The sequence below is a fragment of the Tursiops truncatus genome, chromosome 11 (assembly GCF_011762595.2).
Source record: "Tursiops truncatus isolate mTurTru1 chromosome 11, mTurTru1.mat.Y, whole genome shotgun sequence".
In the NCBI taxonomy this organism is placed as follows: Eukaryota; Metazoa; Chordata; class Mammalia; order Artiodactyla; family Delphinidae; genus Tursiops; species Tursiops truncatus.
The window spans coordinates 810,619-820,641 of NC_047044.1; the positions used below are offsets into that span (position 1 = coordinate 810,619).

General features: G+C 56.8%; 1 protein-coding gene across 8 annotated transcripts in view; it reads right to left on the reverse strand.

Moving 5' to 3' along the window:
* Nucleotides 1–159, reverse strand: part of ZBED4 (zinc finger BED-type containing 4) — a 37,421-nt gene extending 37,262 nt beyond the window's left edge. For 7 of the 8 annotated variants that reach the window (XM_033865805.2, XM_033865810.2, XM_033865803.2 and 4 more), the window contains exon 1: nucleotides 9–159. The gene's annotated coding sequence lies outside the window, so the exon portion shown is untranslated. The remainder of the gene's footprint in view (nucleotides 1–8) is intronic. The other variant, XM_004318602.4, reaches the window with a different exon arrangement.
* Between the last annotated feature and the right edge of the window lie 9,864 nt (nucleotides 160–10,023).

The window sequence follows — 10,023 nt, forward strand, 5'->3', positions numbered from 1 at the left end:
GCACTCACCGCGGGAGCCGGGCGTGGGGCGGCTCCCGCCCGGCTGCGGACGACGGCCGCGCAGGCGGACTCACTCCCATTCATTAGCCGCGGCTTTGTCTGCCCCCGCGCCCCTCCCGCCGCCGCCGCCACCACCGCCCGCCCGCCCGCGACGCTGCCGGACGCTGCACCCCTCCCAGGGCCCCGCGCGGCGCGGGGCGGGGAAGGGGGCGGGACCAGCGCGCGCAGGCGCAGTGCCCATATGCCCGTCCCTCCCTGGGGCCCGGCCGCTCCGGCCGCTCCAGGGGCCGAGGCGGTGCTGACGGGGCAGGCGCAGTCCCGCCGCTCGAGGGGCCGACGTGCTGCTGACTGCGCAGGCGCAGTCCCGCCCCCTGGCCGGTGCGGGTCAACCACGCAGGCGCAATCCCATCCCCCGGCCCTTGCGGGCCGACCGCGCAGGCGCAGTTCCAGCGCGCCGGGCCCCGCCCCCGGGTCAGGCCAGCCGGGCGGCTGCGGGTTTGGAGTCGTCGGCGGGTTGGGTTGCTGCGGTGTTGCTGGTAGCTCGGCCGTTGGCGGCGGACCGGACGCATACGTGCCGGGGCGCCGAGGGCTGCGGCGTGACGGGCGCCCGGTTCTGCCTGCAGGTGCGCGCAGGTGCCGGCAGGTGCGCGGGGCGCGACCCCCAGAGCGGCCGGCCGCGGAGCCTCGGGAGGTGAGAGGGCGGGGGGCCCACCTGTGCGGGAGCCCTGAGCTCGGCTTACCCCGGAACAGCGCCGCGCGTCCTTCCCGCAGAGGGGCTCCGAAGGGCTCTGCGCGACGTGCTGGGTGCACTTAAGCCCTAAGTCTAAGGCGATAAGGTGCTGCTATGCGCGGCCTCGTTCGCCGGAGAACAGGGATTAAAACTTAACCCCTGTGGGGGCCGGCTGAACAGAGCCCTTTCCTCTGAAGTGGCCGGCGCCGGAGGGGCCTCGGGCCGGCGGGCTGGGGCTTCCGAGCAGCCGCTCGGGAGAGGCCCAGCGCAGCAGGTGCTGAACACACGGAACTCGGGCTCGCTTTCGGTATTTGTAAGATCCGGACATTTCACGTATAGTTTCCTAATACAAATTTATGCGCAGACCAAATAAATTCTGCAGAGTGATTTTGGCCCAGAGGCCTCTCCTTTGTCACCCTGTTTTAGACTACAGCTTATTTTGAATGAAAACGAGACAAATATGTTCATTTCCTAAGTCTTAATGTAATGATTAGGAAGTCTTTCAACAATTATTGGACTAGTTCAGAGGGGTGAGTCGGGCGTGTAAGGGGCCCTTCTCCCCATAGCCCTTCTCCCCTCGCCACCCTCCCGCGGCCTCCATGACCCCCCCCCATGTGGCTCGCCTCGCCACCCTCCCGCGGCCTCCATGACACCCCCCCCCCCACGTGGCTCGCCTCGCCACCCTCCCGCGGCCTCCATGACTCCCTCTCCTCCGTGGCTCGGCTCCCCTCGCCACCCTCCCGCGGCCTCCGCGACCACCACCCGCTCCCAACTCTGGCTGCCTCCTTGGCCACTGGTTGTACTCCAGCCTCAGGGACCTGACCTCTGTGCCTGAGCCAGGCAGGGGAGAACTTAGGACCTCTCACACCCTCTCTAATTCACTTATTTATTACAAATCTCAGCGGCAGCAGGGTTTTGCTCTTTTGTTCTCACTGCTGGCGCTGCCTGCTGGCGCTGCCTGGCCCAGGGCAGTGGTGGGTGTTTGTTGTAGAGCTGAGGGGGAAGCAGACTATGGTCACCGTCCAAATCCTGCCGCCACCTGTTTTGGTTCAGACTCCGGGCTAAGAATGTCTTCTCAGTCTTTAATGGCTGGGGGAAACAATAATAATATTTCATGACATGAAAATTCTGTGAAATGCAAATGTCGGTGTGCTCGCTCGAGGTTTCCTGGAACACGGGCGTGCCCACCCATTCACGGGCCACCTGCAGCTGCTTTTGCCATGCAGGCCACGTTGAGGAGCTGCAGTAGAGGCCCTATGACTGGCAAAGCTAGCAATATTTGCTATCCAGCCCTTTACAGAAAAAGTTGCCAACTCCTGCGCTAGATGAACGAGCAGCCTCTTACCTGGTTCCCCTGCTGGTCATTCCTCCACTGACTCTCTCAAGGGGGTCCCTGTCTCAGAGTCAAAGCCAGAGTTCTTACAGCCATGGTGGCCAGGCCCACACTGCCTGACTCCTACTGCCCTGGCACTGCCCGGCCCTCGTTGACTCTGCTCCAGCCACACCGTCCTCTTCTGGGTCCCACCTCAGGGACTTTGCACTGGCTGTGTCCCCGCTGGAATGCTCCTCCCCAGATGTCTGCCCATCTCACCCCTTACCTCTTCAGATCTTTGCCCACACGTCACTGTCCTGGGACGGGGGGCTCTCCCTGCTCTTTCCCTGTAAAGCAGTGCCCCACCCAGCCTCATTCTTCTCTGACGTTGACTTGTTCATGGTCAGCCTCCCTGAGTAGAATGAACGCTCCAGGAGAGCAGGGCCTTCTCTTCCTGTGCGATGTACGATGCCCAGCGCTGAGAAGAGGAAACACCCCCTGAGTCTTGGCGGGATGGGTTGGTTGAGTCCCCACCATTGCCCGGCACTGATCTGATGTGGACATAAAAGATTCTCCTGGCAGAATGGCAGCTCTTCCCCGAGGGACTCACCAGGCCCACCCTCTGTCCTTCAGCCACATGTACCTTTCACATCCTGCAGTTCGGTCAGGTGTGGCCTGCTCTGACCTCACCTAGGAAGGATTTTTGTTCTGAACCCAGGGTGGCCATATAACTTAATGCCCAAATGGGGCACCGTGGGCATGAAATGGGGCGCTATACTCATGAGACTGGCACCAACATAAACTGGACTGTTCCAGTGAGTCAGGACAACGTGTGGCCTTGCCAGCTGCTGCGGGGCATTCATGTATCAAATCCTTGATGAGCACTTTCTGTGTGCCCAAGATGCTGGATCTTATTTTTAATTTAAACTGAACAAAAGTGTGACCTCCTGGATTTTATCCGAGTTTGAGCACAGACTTGGAGCCCCGGGAAAGAGGGAGGGGTTTGTGCCCTGCCTGGTACTGGGCGCGATGTGTAGTCTACGCTCAGGCAACATGGGGAATAAAGAGTGACCGACCACCTGCTCTGAGGTCACTGAGGCCACCGAGGCAGAGGACTGACCTGCAGCACCCTCGGTGGCCCTGATGGCTCTCTGTCCGTGTGGGCCGCACTGTGGTCCTTGGAGGGGGTTCACCTCATGCTCAGCTTCCCGTCACGTGACCTTGGGCAAGTTTCTCAAATGTGAATTGAGATTGCAAGCCCAGCTCGGGGGCTGTGAGGTTGATGGTGTCACGTGTGGAAGCAGCTGGGCCCCCTGGCCCTGGTGACCGCATCTAGGGTCCTGAGGGCCAGGCCTGAAGTGAGGGCAGCTGCACCGTGGAGCGCCGTGGTTTGGGGGTGGACACCTGCCTGTCTCCTGCTGCGGGTGCCGTGGGCAGCCCTGCAGCTGAGAACTCAGAGTCCATGGACCTCCTGGAGTGCAGGGCTTTGTGGTTCCGGGACCGTGAAAGGGGTCCACCTCTGTTGTCCTCAGCACACGTCCCTGCCTTTCCCTCAGGGCAGCAAGAATGTGTGTGTGTGTGTGTGTGTGTGTGTGTGTGTGTGTGTGTGTGTGTGTGTGTGTGTGTGTGTGTGTGTGCAGGAGGGGGACAGCTCTGCCAGCAGGCCACGTGGGCAAGACCCCAGGTGGGTCCAGGTGGAAGGGAAGCCATCAGGCTGCAGGAGGGGGCTCCAGGGTGCCAAGCACCTACCACGTTGTCCCCGTTGTCCGTGGGACCCCCCACCCCACACAGAAAGCAGTGTCATTGCTCACGTCGGGGAAGAGGACCCCGAGCTGGAGGGGGTGAGGGCTTCCCCGAGGTCACAGAGCTGGCAGGGGCGGAGCTGGTACACACAAGGTCTGGGGCGCCATGCTGGGGCCCCAGGGGGAGGTTCTGAGGCGTCTCCCTGAAGTTGGTGTGGAATCGGGGCAGCGGGAACAGAACAGCCCCAGCCACGGGCGGTCTCGGGTGTGACTCTGGGTCCAGGTGGGCAGGGGCTTGGGAACCCCTGCAAGGACCACCCGTGCCATGCAGGCATCAGCGGGGTCCCCCGGGGGGCCCTCCACAAGGCTCTTCTGAACGGAACCCCTGAGTCATTCTGCAACACTGACCCCAGCTCCTCACCTGGGGGCGGGCCCTTCAAGGCCAGGCTTGCCCTCCCCACCCTGCGCCCACCCTAGGCCTCCCAGGAGCTGGGGCATTGGCAGGTTGGAAGGAAGGGTGCAGGGGTGTCGGAGCCCAAGGGGGCCTTGGGCAGCCTGGGTTGGGGAGGAGAAGTTTTCCCTGGGTGCTCTGTGGCTGCCCAGTCCAGTTGGGATGATGCCCTCAGGGTTTGGAGGGCTGCAAGGTTGGAGTGGGGGGGCGGGGTGGAAGAGGGATGGGGGGAGAGTGAGCCCTCCTGGGCTTGGGTCCGGGCTACGGGAGGGACTGAGGGGATGGGAGGGAGGACCCCAAGGCCACAGACTCACTCCTGCCCGCCCACCGGCCCACCTGCCTTCCCATGGCTTCGCTCCCACCCTGCTCCAGGCTCCACACCCTAAGTCAGCCGGAGAGCCGGGGAGGGGGCCAGGCTCCGTACCATCCCCACGCAGGTACCCCTGCATCCAGGTATCACCTCAGCACCCCTCCGGCCTCGTGGGGTGGGCGGGGCCTAGAGTGGGGCTCCAGGCCCCCAGGCCCAGCAGAGAGGAAGAGCCTCTGCGGCTTCCACTGCATCCAGGTATCACCTCAGCACCCCTCCGGCCTCGTGGGGTGGGCGGGGCCTAGAGTGGGGCTCCAGGCCCCCAGGCCCAGCAGAGAGGAAGAGCCTCTGCGGCTTCCACTGCATCCAGGTATCACCTCAGCACCCCTCCGGCCTCGTGGGGTGGGCGGGGCCTAGAGTGGGGCTCCAGGCCCCCAGGCCCAGCAGAGAGGAAGTGCCTCTGCGGCTTCCACTGTTGAGCTGGTTTCATCACCACTTCGTGCTGTGCTGTGGGAGGCAGGAGAGCTCCAGCCCTTGCAGTAGACGTGTGACGTGTCCCGGTGGCTTTTCTCTGGGGCGGAGGGAGCGCAGGGCCGGGCGTGGCCTTCCTCCCTTGGGGCTAAGGAGCTGCAGGGCCTGCACTTAACTCCTCCGGCCCTGGGACCTCATGGCGGCACCAGATGGTCCTTGTCTCCGCGCAGGAGGTGCTGTTGATGTCATGGTGCTGCCAGCTTGGGGAGTGAAGACCGGAAACAGGCGATCCAGGGCCCCCCGGCGCAGGGTAGGTATGCAAGGAACAGTGACCCCGAGCCCTTACTGATGGCGTGACGGGCCCCCCACCGGGCCCCCGGTCGACCCTGCAGCCAGGATCTCTGGGGGCCCCGCTCCCCCACCTGAGAAGTGGGAATGATGGTTGAACCAACCACCTCTGGATGGGGCAGAGGAGGACAGTGAGAGGTGGGGGGGGAGAGCCGCATCTGCCAGGTGTCCTGCTCCTCCAGACCGGTGCCCCCTCTCAGAGGATGGGGAGAGCCCGCCCAGGTCGGGGTCCAAGGGTGGAACCACCCAGCCGGCTCAGAAGGTGAGGACGCGGGAGTGGCGGTGGGACAGGTCCCGGGGTGCTCAGCTGGAGTTTGGCCCCTTCCTGGGGTGCAGAGGAGGGGACTTGAAGGACTGGGGTGGCAGTGAGGTGCGGACCATAGTCCCTGCAGGAGGCACTCCAGAGGGCGTTAGGGAGAAAGTGGCAGGGTTCAGTAAGGCACTGATCTGGAGAGAAGTTGCAGGTGGGATGCCTAGCAAGTGGTGATGACCCCCGGTGGGACAGGAGTGCGTGGGAACAGAGCTTCACTTACCTTTTTGAGGGGAGGCGGCAGGGAAACATAACAGCAGAAGTGCCACCAGTCGGGAAAGAGGGGCAGTGTGGCTGGGATGGGGTGCTGGAGGTGCATGCAGAGTGCTCAGGTGCAAAGGCCCTGGGGCAGGGGAGACATCTGTGTGAATGGTGGGGCGGTGAGCCGGGTAGGAAGGGGCCAGATCAAGGAGGGGCTTGAAGGACTTGAGGGCCAAGGGCCCTGGGGTCCAGGGAGGGCAAGAGATGGAGACAGGATGACCTCGTGGGAGAGAGGCTGCTGGAGAGAGCCGAGGGAATCCCAGGAGGCGTCCCTGGGGAGAGCACATGGGACTCAGGGCTTGGGAAGGGGATGCCCAGGTGGGAGCAGGCCCTGACTGGGGCAGAGGGTTCAGGCAGGCTCACACCCTGGCCCCCAGACGTCAGGCATGGAGGCCACCAGTCCATGATGGCTAGTTGTGTTTTATTTCCCAAGATGGAAATGACTCAGAGTTTATGATCATAGCTAGGAGTGGCAGGATTAGCAGATAGAAGTGTAAGTATTGCCTGGGACCTCCTCATACTAAAAAACTGTTGTTTGTCTTGATTTAAAAATGTAACCAGGGGACTTACCTGGTGGCTCAGTGGTTGAGAATCCGCCTGCCAATGCAGGCAGGGTACACGGGTCCAAGCCCTGCTCCGGGAAGATCCCACATGCCACGGAGCAACTAAGCCTGTGCGCCACAACTACTGAGCCTGCGCTCTAGAGCCCGCGAGCCACAACTACTGAGCCCGCGCACCTAGAGCCTGTGCTCCACAACAAGAGAAGCCACCACAATGAGAAGCCCGCGCACGGTAATGAAGAGTAGCTCCCGCTCGCCGCAACTAGAGAAAGCCCGCGCGCAGCAACAAAGACCCAACGCAGCCAAAAAAAAAAAAAAAAAAAAGTAACCTGGTATACTGTATTTCATCTAGCAGGCCTAATCATAATAGGAATGCTGACCCCTATTAACGGTCCCGCCAACACCAAAATAAAGCAAACTGGAGAACTAACTATGATCATACCCCCGACAAGATAACTTTGAAAACAACTAGACTATATCTTGCCCAGGTTTTATATACAAGGCTGTTGATTAAAAAAAAAAAAAAGATTTTACTATATGCTCTTTTTGAAGCTACTGTTTTCGCTTAACAAAATAGCTCTTTACACGTAGACACACTGATTATGGCCACGCATGGGGTAATTTTTAACGGCGAGCACACGGCTCTGCGGGAGGATGCCAGCTGTGCCCTGTACCCCGGCATCAACAGTTCTCAGAGGAGCACGATGCTCTTGTGCTCTTTGCTTGTTGGTTATTTCTTCAGAAAACATTACTAGCAATAGGATTTCTTTTTTTTTTTTTCGGTACGCGGGCCTCTCACTGCTGTGGCCTCTCCCGCTGCGGAGCACAGGCTCCGGATGCGCAGGCTCAGCGGCCATGGCTCACGGGCCCAGCCGCTCAGCGGCATGTGGGATCTTTCCGGACCGGGGCACAAACCCGCGTCCCCTGCATCGGCAGGCGGACCCTTAACCACTGCGCCACCAGGGAAGCCCTAGGATTTTTTTTTAATTGAAAATTTTACAGAGATAATTAGAGGTTCACATGCAATTCTCACAAATAATACAAAGGAGCCCTTGGACACCTTAGCCAGGTTTCCCCAGTGGCAGCTAACACCCAGGAGAGTGGTGCTGATACAATCCACTGATATTATTCCAGTTTCCCTAGTTTTACTTGTATGTGTGTGTGTGTGTGTGTGTGTGTGTATTAAATTCTGTACAATTTTATCAGCCAGGTTGGTTTGTGAAATCTCAATCAGGATACTGAAGAGTTCCAACAAGGATTGTTATTTTGTCCTTTTATAACCACACCCACCTCCCTCCTGCCTGGCCTTGTCACTAATCCCTGGCAACCACTAACGTGTCCTCCCTTCCTAAAACTGTGTCATTTTAGTGTTCCATAGATGGAATCAGATAGTAAGTAACCTTTTGGGATTGGCTACTTTGCTCAGCATAATTCCCCGGAGACTCAACCGCGTCGTGTGAGTGTCAATACCCATCCCTTTGCGATGCTCCGTAGTGTTCTGTGATGTGGATGGATCACCCTTTGTTCAAGCATGGCCGTTGAGTAGTGTTCCGTGGGGTGGATGGACCACCGTTGGTTCAGCCATCCCCTGCTGTAGGACATCTGGGTTGATTCCAGTTTTGGGCTAGTACAAATAAAGATTCTATGAACATTTGTGAACAGGTTTTGGTGAGAACAGAAGTCTTCGTTTCTCTGGGATAGGTGCCCAGAGGGCAGCAACTGGGTCATATGGTAGTTGCATGTTTACTTCCTGAGGAAACTGCAAGCTCTACCTTTTCACATCCCTACTAGCATGTATCAGTGATCCCGTTTCTCTACATCCTTGCCAGCATCACTTGTGTCATAACTTTTTACTTTGCCATTGGAATAGGTGTGATATCTCATCGTGTTTTAGAGGCTAATGCGACATGCGGGATCTTAGTTCCCCGACCAGGGACTGAACCCGTGCCCCATGCAGTGGCAGCGTGGCGTCCTAACCACTGGACCGCCAGGGAATCCCTGCATATGCTTAACTGACATCTGTATGTGTTCTCCCTTGAAATGTCTCTTCATATCGCTTGCTGATTTTTAAAGTTGGGTTACTTATTTTTTTACTGCTGAGGTTTTAGACTTTTTATACATTCTCTATCCTAGTCCTTTGTCAGGTAGGCAGCTTGCAAATATTTTTTCTCAGTCTGCAGATTGTCTTTTCCTCCTAACAGGGTTTTCACAGAGCAAGTGTTAAATTTCTGTGAGATCTACTTTATCAATGTTTTCATTTACGTCTTTTGCCTTGTGTCAAGTTAAGAACTTTTTGCCTGGCCCGAGATCCCAAAGATTTTCTCCTACATTTTTCCCTAAATGTTTTATAACTTTACATTAAAGTTCATGATCCATTTTGAGTTTTGTATAAGTTGTGAAACGCTTGGGTTTCCTTCCCCTCTTCCTCCCCTCCTCTCCTTCCCACCCCGGCCCCTCTTCCTCCCTGCCTATGCATGTCGAATTGCTCCAGCACAATTTGTTGCAAAGGCTATCCTTCCTTCACTGACATGCTTTTACCCGTTTGTCAGAAATCGTTGGACACATTTATGTGGGTCTATTTCTGGGTTTTCTGTTTTGTTCTATTGATCTGTGTGTCTATCCCTCTGCCAATACCACCGTCTTGATTACCATAGCGATAATAAGTCTTGAAATTGGTTAGACTGAGTCCCCCCACTTTTTTCTTCTTTTCAAAAAATTTTGGGCTATTATAGCTCCTTTCCCAGTCCATGTACATCTGAGGATAATCTTGTCTGTATCTACAAAAAACCTTGCTAGGATTTTGATAGGAATTGTGTTAACTTGTCTATCAGTTTGGAGAGAACTGGCATTTTCACTAGTGTTAGTCTGCTAACCATGAAAGTGGTATGTCTCTCCATTTATTTAGATCTGTGATTTTTCAAATCAGGATTTTATCATTTTCAGCATTTTAATTTTATTTTGAAACACTGTTAATGGCCTTATATTTTTAATTGCAGTGTCCTTGTGTTCATTGCTAGTATGTAAAAATACAAATGATTTTTTGAAAATATTTATTTATTTATTTTGGGCTGCGTTGGGTCTTCGTTGCTGCGCCTGGGCTTTTCTCTAGTTGCGGCGAGCGGGGGCTACTCTTCGTTGTGGTGCGCGGGCTTCTCGTTGCGGTGGCTTCTCTTGTTGCAGAGCACGGGCTCTAGGCACACGGGCTTCAGTAGTTGTGGCACGCAGGCTCAGCAGTTGTGACACACGGGCTTTAGAGTGCAGGCTCAGTAGTCGTGGTGCATGGACCTAGTTGCTCTGAAGCATGTGGGATCTTCTGGGATCAGGGCTCAAACCTGTGTGCCCTGCATTGGCAGACAGACTCCCAACCACTGTGCCACCACAGAAGTCCCCAAATGATTCTTTAAAAATGTTTATATTGTCTTCTGAGACCTGCCTGAACTCACTTATTATTTCTAGGAGTTTTATTGGTAGATTCCTTGGGATATTCTATGTAGATAATCATGTCATCTGCAAATAAAATAGAGGTGGTTTT